Source organism: Hetaerina americana, unplaced genomic scaffold, assembly GCF_022747635.1.
Source record: "Hetaerina americana unplaced genomic scaffold, ioHetAmer1.1.p SCAF_40, whole genome shotgun sequence".
Taxonomy (NCBI): Eukaryota; Metazoa; Arthropoda; class Insecta; order Odonata; family Calopterygidae; genus Hetaerina; species Hetaerina americana.
The window spans coordinates 873,782-883,828 of record NW_027286986.1 but is presented as its reverse complement, the minus strand read 5'-3'; the positions used below and the strand labels follow the sequence as shown (position 1 = coordinate 883,828).

The window sequence follows — 10,047 nt, the reverse complement described above, 5'->3', positions numbered from 1 at the left end:
AAATATTTCTGAGGATTTCTAGCAAAGACGGGACTAAAATATTTTCTTTATTCTAGTATTTTATCAATTTATTACAGTTCTTGTCAAAACAGAATATTCCTTTTAAAGAGACTTTTTAGCAACCATTTATCACTAAACTAAAGAATGTGAGAGGGTAATATGAACGTTTTTTTGAGCGCAAATTTATTTTTGAACTCATTAAATTTTGACGGATTAAAGAAAATTAAGGATATTACCGTATACTGGACTATAATGCTATAACGGGTCTGCACGAACTCCTCTAAACTTACGCTAATTCATGTGTCACCGTAGAATACTCCCGAGCAAAAAAAGCCATGATGGCATGCCGTTTGATGATCGCGTCTATTTCAGGATGATTTCAAATCCACAAAGAGGACGAATATACGACTGTTCATGAAGGGAATGACGAGCGACACTCTGAGACCTATGGTGGAACCTTTGTATGCGTCGTGAAGCTGGCGTTAGACTTTTATGAGTCACTCCTGTCAACTCACAGGAAATCTTCATTTCACGTGCATGGAAAAGATACGACGCCTGAAATTTATTTTCATGGAATTCTGCAGTACATACACCATTTTCATTTAAGTAAAAATACGTGGTATTAGGTATTATCAACATATTTGTATATTTTCCGGTTGTAGCCTAATGGTGAAGACCTCAAGGGCTGAGCTTTTTTTAACTACTAGTCCCAACCTAAAATGACACATATGCCCCAAGAGTATAATTTACAAAATTCATTCTTCAGATTCAAATATTTTTCCTAGGTACCATCATTCCGTCCTACAAATCTTTTTTTCTGTTCTTCTCTCTTCATTAACATAATATCCCGCAAGCCGCCGAGGGGGCGTGGGGCGGGGGTCACAGTAAAATATAATAAATCTACAAGCAAAACAACATATACATGTGAACTTACACCCACAGAGGCGTATATATTCATTCCAAAACATTTTAACGTACACGCATGCAGATACATGTACTATCAACTAACATACGCATGTAACTACAGATGTAGTAAAAATCTATCCAAAATCGTGCTAATTAGAATCGAAAAGTAGGAGTGGAAATTTCAGTATCACATGGACATGCAACTCCGCCTCCAAAAAGACAGTTTGGAAACAGCAGGCAGGCAGGTAGGCCTGAGAGGGAGAGAGACAACTCTCTACTTTCCGTACGCCTTGTAATTTCTCATCTATGTAATATTTTCTACATGCAAATACCCTAAAATGATACCGCCGTTTTTATCTGTTTTTTTAATGGCATTCAAAAACTCTCTCTTCCCCGACTGGGCCGGTATCGTTACTTAGTTCTTTCCCTTTCTTTCCATTTTATTTCATCATTAATTCAAAAACCACATCGCAAAAGTCTCCTACCCAATTCATTTTTGCTTTCATTCCGACTCACTTAATTCTAAACAGCGGTGGCACTTTACGCGAATCTAATGTCGGAGAAAAATGTATCCTGAGCCATGAACGAGAAAAATCGCGACGACAAGAGCCACAACCATTCATCACACTCGCTATCGCTTCACGTCTCCTTAATACGAGTGGACCAGATGAGAGGAGAGGAGAAAGCATTTTAAAAAGTTTTAACCGAAAAAATGAAAAGGGGGAGTTATCTTATCTGCAGCTCCATTCCCTCCGTCATCCCTTGGCACGCTCCCCCTCTCTGCCCCGAGGAAACATTCCTCCTGCTTCTCCTTTCGGGATGACCAACCCTCCACCGTTTCTCCTGCTGCCCCCATGGAGTTTAAACACAACCTTGACGTTCCCCACCGTTTAGGGCGCTTCTTTTCCCTCGGGTGCCTACGTACTCCCGATTAATCCAGTAATACGGTTTAATGGCTGCTTATCGTAAAATCTAAAATGCGATAACCTACTCACCTATTGATAGAGTTTTCAGAATTAATGTTCAATCCGATCATTTACTCTTCCTGCAGGAGTCGTTCACCCCGAAAATAGGTTAGAGTAAGGATTCCGATTAAAGGTCAAATACTCGATTTCGGGTCTTTCGCCAATGAGGAGTGCTCATTTCAAGGTTTACCGAAGGTGGTTGTTTTGAACGTGAGGCCATCCCCGGAAACCTTATGGAGTTTCGTCATCATTGAGTGGCCATTTCTCGGAATCAACTTCACAGAAGTTTGGCAACGCCACCTCCATTCCGTCCGCCTTCCATTCCTCTCCCTTCCCATGGCCTTCATGCGGTCATGCCAACCCCGTCCAACCCCGGCTCCACGCTAACGACGCCCCCGGCCCACCTCACCCTTTCTTGGCACTTAAAAACCTCCTCCCGCAACGTGAGAATAAAGCGGCTGAATTGTCAATTTCGCCGCGATGCGAGGGCATAACGCGCAACTTGGGGCTGCACCCCTAATTGTCCGATTGCTCGTCTCCCCTTCTTTGGCGCGCGCAAACGCCCTCCACCGCCCGGTAGGGTGCGCCGTTACCCTATGGCGCCCGAACAATACTATTCCCTTACTTCCCATGCATCCCCTCATTCTCCGCAATGAAAAATAGGAACCAAAACTGGTCTTAAACCGTTTTAAAAACTGGTGTTTTTCATCACAATTACGTGTACCCACATATTCCAATTGTTTAGTGGATGACGTTAAAGTTTGAAGGAACTTTTTCCCTAACCTTACCGTTTACGTTCCTTATGTCGCTGAACATTGAATGACTCCTGCCACAATACTCACTCTCTCTTTTTCCTTCCCATTTGAATCTCAGTGTTCTTGTATTGTGTGGAGGATATTTCACGCGCCTGTATGTTTAATGCCACTTTATTTAACAGCTTCAATTTTTTATATTTCCAGCTAATGTATGCACAATAATGAGAAAATCTCTATGATTAGAATCTAAAATTTATAAATTTGAATGTGTAATGGCCTTTGACCAGTTTTATACAGGAGTAAGTATATTCCATAGAATTAAGCCTATTTAATAATGATCTTCTCTGTGGTGTTTGAGAAAAAGAGATGACAGTTTTTTCTTTCTTTTTACAGAATAGCTACGCCATATCCGGAAGAGCTGCCACCTTTATAGTTCCTGCTCGGTGATTAGACCTTGGCGGACCCAAATGATTCCGGAATTAATTATTCTCAGCCACCGTCAAAATTTGCTATATCTAGATTTCTAATTCTTTGTCTTAGAGTTTTTTAATCTACGTCCCTTTGATATTAAATTTCTTCCTAGCTAAGTGTTTCGTGTTTTGGTTCACTTTCTATCGACTAAATATACATACCGAGTGGAAGAAGAGATGTTAATGTTCTCCGTGCAAAATTACGAACGCTGCCAGGTGACTAAATAGTACACTCCAAGTTAAAGACAAAAGTGTAAAGTCTAGAGCAATAACTGCATACTTATAAGAAGTTTTAGCATTGCTGATTGAACTCATGATGAAGTCAACAATTGGATAAAGAATAACCAACACTGCAATCACAGTCACGCATAAGGTGAGGGTTTTTAAAAAAATATTAATAAACATGAGAAATAGCAGAGGCCGATGCTTCGTGCCATTTCATTTTAATGCTCAAGGAAGAATCATATGAGTTTGCATTTCCACAGAGCAGATTTTTTACGGTCAACTAGTTTCGCTTTACTGTAGGAGGGAGTCCAGATGATGAATGCTGCGAGCGAAGCTAAACAAGTTGATAATACAAATTCTACTCTGTGGAAACGCAAACTTATTTGATTCTTCCTTGCGCATTTATAAGGATGCTATTCTCTAAAATGGTATTAACTCAGCGCAAAAAAATAATTTAGTATACTATTAGTTTCAAAATAATGTTGTAATGGTACATTTAATTTAATTCCTTTTTCAGTTTGGTAAAATGAAATGTATTGACGCAGCTAACTATTTTAGTATGTGAGTAATATTAATTTAAAGATTAATATCACCTCACCGTAATTACAATGGAAAATTAAATAAGATATTAAAGCCATTTTATAGTTCGTTAACTCCAAAATAATTCATTCAGTGAATATTTCCTAACAATATAAAGTCAGTATGAATTTTTTGGACATTCTCTTAACTTTTAAAAAGGAAATAACAGGCTAATATTAGCTAATTAAAGAACACACGTCTTCAAAAAATGTAATAATTATGCGAGAAATACAAACAAACTGAATTCAAATTAAGAGATAAATATTGTTTGGTGACCATACTAAAAAGAAAGACTCGTACTTTTCCACAGATTTTATTATACGGTACAACGCGTTTCACCGACTTGCGGCATCATCAGGTACAAATTTGCAAAACAGACAGAGCAAGCATATATACCCTCAGGACAGAGTGGGGGCGGGGAGGGTTGGAAGGATTTGAGAGGGGTGGGGGCTCGCAGGTGCGTTGATGGATTGTTTTGACCATTTCCAGGCTAATTTCACGGAGAGGAGTGGGGAGGGGTATGGGAATAATTGCTCATTACAAAGTGTCGTGTTGGGGTTCACCAAGTGCCTTCTTATCTCTAATTGCTCGAGAGCGTCCATTTTTAATCCTTTTGGGAGTGTGTGTAATATCTCTGGGACAAAGTCACTGCTGTGGTCGAATTCTAGTAAATGCTTGGCGAAGAGAGAGTTGTTATTCTGATTTTTGTGACACCTAGCGTGTTCCTTGACTCGTAACTTGATATTCCTGCCGGTCTGACCGACATAAACGCTGTTGCAATCCTCGCATTTCAGTTTATAAATGCCTGATTTGAGAAGGTTATCCTGGGTGTCTTTTCCATTGGCTAGAAGTTTGGAGAGGGTTATGGGTGGGTAGACGGCTGCTTTGAGTGAGGTGGGTAGGCAGTTGGAAATCCTATATGAAAGATCTCCCAGAAACGGGATCGAGCACCACTTAAAATCTTTAGATACTGCGGGCTGTGATACGAAAATGCTTTTTATGGCCATTGCTTTTTGTTTTTTCCGTAGTTATGTGTCAACTAGTTTGGGGTTGAAACCATTGTTGGTAGCTATATTAGTGATATTCACGAGTTCAATGTTGAAGTTTTTGGGGGAAAGGGGGATGTGTAGGAGGCGGTGGATCATGGAGTGGAGGGCTGCGTGTTTGTGAGAAAAGTGTAGTGCGGAATGATTAGAAATCATGTGGTCTGTATAAGTGGGTTTCCTATAAGTTGCAAATTCGTGTCTATTATCCCTAATTGTGATTGTCAAGTCGAGGAAATCGGTCTTTCTTTTTAGTATGGATATTAAATACTTCCACGAAGTGTAGCCTGAAACAATAGAATATATTGTTTGGTGAATTTAATTGAGACAAAAATATATTTTGAAAATATAACCGGAATGAAAAACACTTGAGAAATTCGTAATGAAAAGGGAATGCAATTTCTCTAGTTAAGGATTAACGCTTTGTCCTCAACCTGAGATAGAAAAACATTGGTTGTATCGTTGGTACATTATATATGTTGTTTTTTTGCGGGTCACTAAACGCTAGAAAGGAAATTTACTTTGTAAATTCAACTTGATATGAAATGCATTGCCTAAAAAGTGTCCTTCATTGAGGAAATCCTGGGACTTTCGGAGTAAACAATCAATAATAAATCATAGCTTAAGTATATCGTAATTCGTTGAAACTTATTCGCTACTAATATTTTTTTATTGATTCCTACCGGAGATGTCTTTTCTTCCAATCCGTTACTCTGAAAGCTATGCTCTATTTATGAAAGAGAATCAAAATCTTCTTGAATAGGTTTTTTCGAATAATGAATTTCAAATGCTGATTTCTTTATGATTTAATTTTTATTCTATCAGTCCATTTTTGATCTGACGCAAAAATTTCCGTTCTGCGTAATACGCCACAATTGGTGGATTGGCTTTTAAATCTTCCAGTCGTCAGGAAATACGTGTTCTCCAAATGACGAGGACTTGAGTTTCTAGGGAGAGAGAGAGACATTCCCTCGGCCCCCTGTTATTTTGCCACTCTTTCCGGATGTCGCTCCCGCCCGGGAAATGTTTCGTTCTGGACTCCTCCGCAGCGTGTAACCGGTGGCGCCGAAGGATGGTTCTCCGCCCGAGGCAAGTTTTGAAACTGTGCGCCTGCAGCGCATAGCGAGGGAGTTTAGTTCGGAACATCGTCGGATAACTGGAGCAGCTTGGGCCCTCTCCGCGACTTGGAAGCCACGCCCTCCCTCACCCTCCCCTTTCCCTCATTCATCCCCCCTCCTCCCCGTGCCTGAGACAGCTGATATACCCTCGACTCGGCTGAAGGACACTGATGGTCGCGCCATGCTCACGGATCCCCTGCTCAGCGGATTTCCCTCGAGCGCCCATTGGCGGGTTGGAGTGACTCACGTCCCCTCCTCTCGCTCTCTACCCCCCCCTCTGTTTTGGCCGGGGTAACTTATGCACTCGCTCTCGCGTCTAGGTTTGTGCGATATTCAGTTTCGACCGTCGTAATCAAAGAAATATCGAGTTTGCGACGGCGTATTGACGTGGCGCAACTGTACAGAATATTGATCAATAATTTCGGCTACATCAATTATATCGAGAAATATTTCTTGCCAGGACCATTATGAGTGTCAGTAATAATGTCCATAAAATCTAGCAACTAGAGGGGAGAATGTTCTTTGTCGTGAAATGGAAGTGTTTCTCTAAAAAGGTGCGTATCGATAATGTTTTTCTTGGGGTTTATCGTCGATTTAATCATCATAATGATATCCTTTTTATTTTAATATCGAAGACGATCATTACCATAGATGATTCTGTCGTCTGTTAAGTCTCACTAATAGTTTTATCACCGAGTGCTTTTATCTTTTACCTCTTCTTTAATTTCTTGCTCTTTCCCCTTCGACCTCGATGTCTCTCTCCACACACAATTTGCCTCCCTCTTCCCGATAATCTTCCTTTCTTTAACCATCTCCCGCCCCTGATGGTCGTTTTGCACTCCGTGTTTGCCTTTCTCATCCTTGAACTTTTCAATATACGTCCCTGTTTCCTCTCCGATGCTCGCATTGCCTCCTCAATTCCTAACCGTATCCGACTACATTATATACCCTCCGCTCCCACCAACAGGTCTGAGTACTTTCCTTCTTTCTTTCCCTAGGTCATGTTTCACATTCACACAGATGAATGACCCCGTACGTAAACTTTGTCGGGGATTGTCCTAATATATCTTCTTGATACAAATAAAAACTATGATGCACAATCTTTCCCATTTTTATGAATGAGACATCCTTAATACACAAATACTTATGTCTCCGCCCCCACCCCCTCCCCATATTCTGTACAGCCGTGTACAATTACTCCAGTTTCCTTGCCTCCTCCAATTTCTCAACTCACTTTTATTTGTGTCCCGGCTCTTTGTATGCATTCCTTGTTAATTATTCAGCTTCTGCTTTAGTTGTTGCTGTCTCCCGTTTCCTGAACTGTCAACATTTACACTTTCTCTTATTCGTTCATTCTATATAATTTACTATTGGCTCTTGTTCTATTACCTTCACAATGCTACTTTTAGTATCGTTCCATTGTTTAACTCTTTATTTCGGTCCGACAATTTGATACACTCTTTCCCAAACATACATGAATTTTTTCAATAAAATTGGAGATTTTCTACTTTCCATTTCTTTGTTTTCGTTCTTTTCCTTTTGCGTACATGCTTCAAGCATCGTCTTCAGCTCTGCAATTTCTAGGTTTTGATTTACGTAAGACGAGTAGTCTTTGTTTCCTCAAAACTATTCCTTAAATCGGTGATCACCTATTTTATACAAATATTTTGGAACATGGACTATTTCAATTGTGTTCTCGACCGTAGTTGTTGTTTATCGTCGACAATTATCATCCCGATTTTAATCTGTTTATCCAAAGTACCCATATCGGACTTGGTGTAGATGTATCCATATATCTACACCAGCGTCTAAACAGTATATTTGGTACCAGTGCCATTCTTTGCCGTCTCTTAATGTACACTTGCATGTATCGATGCCCTTTCGCACTATTTTATGTTGGCGTTCATCAATTTATATATTTTGCAAATTGTCCTACGCATTCGGTTCTCAGAAAGCCGTTGGATTTCCGATTAACTCCCTTGAACGAAACTTCGGAGTTCAAAATTTCAATTTTTCTATTTAAACGTTCTTGAAAGTTTATGTTTTAATTGTGGGTTGTAATATCTACTCTCTCGGCATTTATGCTACATGCAGTGTTATTAAATTTATGTGCCATTATTAAGTTTTATTATATTGGACTATTTCTTCTTCACGATCAACGTGAACATTGCCAAATTACTGGGGAGCAAAAATGGGGTCATGGCGAATTAAGCATCTTTACAGTAAGCAGGTTTACTGAATATCATAATGCTATTTCCCATAACCAAAAGTTGAGACTATGATGTCAATCTGTGTGATATAGTTTGCAAGCTATAGCGATATGGAAAGAATCCGCGTAATTAACGATAATGTCACAAGGATCCTCATAAAATGGAAAGGCCGAAAGTTTCAGCGTTGAATCATTGACCATGTTTTGTGGAATCAATTGTCAGAATGTCGCTTAAATAACATAACTGTGACGGAAAACCTATCATGTATCTACCTATATATCTATTGCATCTATCTAAATATAGATAATGAAACGAATTACAGATTTTATGCCCAATCAATTAAAAAAATGGAAGCAGTTAGCGAATGAAAAATTCCAATAAACCCCAACAATGCTGTGTGCATTTCTATTGAACTAACTATCTGTATATGTTTCAATTATTTCATAATATTAAATGCAAAGTATCAGACATCTCATGGAACAATTTAATAGTTAAAAAAATATAAACTAAGCTTAGAACTTGACGGCTTGTTAAAAATTAATTATTGTTATTTGGAAAAAACGTAAACTGTGGAAAGTGGAGTGTTTGAAATATATTTGTTTCGATATTACGTACGTATCCGGTGTTAATGAACCAGAAAAAGTTATAAACTGTGCCTCGATAATATTTTCGGTGCTGTCGGCGTCTCTCTCCCACCCACTTCTCGGTTAGTTGATTCCTGAGCGCATTCCAAGCGTCGCTCGCAAGATCTGAAATAAGGCTCCGCGAATTGATTCACTCCCACATGCGCAGCTTAGGTTTCATTTCGTCCCCGTTCTATTCCTTCCGGGTCCCTTGTCCATTTTCCCTTGCCCTTTCCAGCGCCCGCTTTCCCCCACCTCCTGCCACCCGCCGATCCCCTCCACTCCTGCCGCCAGCAACTCGGGTCCCCGGCTGCCAACTTCAAAACGCCTTCAACTCTGTCCCCGCGCAGCGAGTGCTTTTGTCTGCCGAATAATCCCGCCCTCCTCCCCTCTCCCCTCCTTAACCCTCTTCCCTTTGCCCGCTCCCACCTCTCCCCTGCCCCTCCTCCTGCCGCCGGCTTCAGCCCAATCTTTCACCGCATTGCTTGATTCCCAAAGCCGAGAGTGGAATAAACTGTCTCCCGTCCGTCCCCGCCGCCGATGAGTTCAACGCTGCATTATTACGTACCTGCCTCCGAGCCTTCGCTCCCCCGGGACCCGAGTACGCGCGCCCCTTCCCTTCCCGTGTCTCGCCTTGCCTTGCGGATCGGTAAGCTCTTATAGTGCAGGGTCGGAAAATTTAATTCTGTCGGCCCTCTCTCTCCCTCGCTGTGTACATCCCTGCGTCTCCATTCAATATTAACAAAATTTGCGTTTGTTCGTCCCATTTTTTGTTCGTCGAGATTAACGAGAAGGTTTATACCGCGAGAAAAAGATTTTATTTGTGAAATTAGCAAAGTACTCTAAAAAAATAGTTATAAACGAACTAAAATCCTTATTACGTGTGTAAATTGAGGGAGTGTAAGCATCTCATGTTCAACGTTGTATAAATAAAAAAGTAAAATTTTAGTTTGATTATGCCACACAGGGAATATATAATCCGAACCCAATTAAATTGATGATGGCATTTCCCAGGAGAAACTTGTAAAAACATTTCATAATGCGTCGATTACATTTAAAACGCCTGTTTAATTTTTCCCACAGATTTTAATTTTAAATCGACCAACGGTTTGATCGTTATTATCATTGTCAATCTCGCTCTAATTGTCATCCC

At 40.3% G+C, this 10,047-nt stretch overlaps 1 protein-coding gene across 1 annotated transcript in view; it reads left to right on the top strand.

The window, feature by feature from the left end:
• The first annotated feature begins 3,322 nt into the window (after positions 1-3,322).
• The window catches only part of LOC139692734 (uncharacterized), a 584,638-nt gene continuing 577,913 nt past the window's right edge, over positions 3,323-10,047 (top strand). The window contains exon 1 of the mRNA XM_071590978.1: positions 3,323-3,469. The gene's annotated coding sequence lies outside the window, so the exon portion shown is untranslated. The remainder of the gene's footprint in view (positions 3,470-10,047) is intronic.